This window comes from Triticum aestivum, chromosome 6A (assembly GCF_018294505.1).
Source record: "Triticum aestivum cultivar Chinese Spring chromosome 6A, IWGSC CS RefSeq v2.1, whole genome shotgun sequence".
Lineage (NCBI taxonomy): Eukaryota > Viridiplantae > Streptophyta > Magnoliopsida > Poales > Poaceae > Triticum > Triticum aestivum.
The window spans coordinates 28,087,275-28,088,189 of NC_057809.1; positions in this window are offsets into that span (position 1 = coordinate 28,087,275).

Genomic DNA, 915 nt, shown 5'->3' on the forward strand with positions numbered 1-915 from the left:
AGGTATGAAATTGAGCTCAGCTCAATGTCCGACCATGGCAGAAGATATAGAAGAGATGAGTGTCATCCCCTATGCCTCAGCCATAGGTTCTATTATGTATGCCATGCTGTATACCAGACCTGATGTAAACCTTGCCGTAAGTTTGGTAGGAAGGTACCAAAGTAATCCCGGCAAGGAACACTGGACAGCGGTCAAGAATATCCTGAAGTACCTAAAAAGGACTAAGGAAATGTTTCTCGTTTATGGAGGTGACGAAGAGCTCGTCGTAAAGGGTTACGTCAACGCTAGCTTCGACACAGATCTGGATGACTCTAAGTCACAAACCGGATACGTGTATATTTTGAATGGTGGGGCAGTAAGCTGGTGCAGTTGCAAGCAGAGCGTCGTGGCGGGATCTACATGTGAAGCGGAGTACATGGCAGCCTCGGAGGCAGCACATGAAGCAATTTGGGTGAAGGAGTTCATCACCGACCTAGGAGTCATACCCAATGCGTCGGGGCTGATCAAGCTCTTCTTTGACAACACTGGAGCTATTGCACTTGCCAAGGAGCCCAGGTTTCACAAGAAGACAAGGCACATCAAGCGTCGCTTCAACTCCATTCGTGAAAATGTTCAAGATGGAGACATAGATATTTGTGAAGTACATACGGACCTGAATGTAGCAGATCCGTTGACTAAACCTCTCCCTAGAGCAAAACATGATCAACACCAGAATTCCATGGGTGTTCGATTCATCACAATGTAACTAGATTATTGACTCTAGTGCAAGTGGGAGACTGTTGGAAATATGCCCTAGAGGCAATAATAAAAGCATTGTTATTATATTTCCTTGTTCATGATAATTGTCTTTATTCATGCTATAATTGTGTTATCCGGAAATCGTAATACATGTGTGAATAACAGACACCAACATGT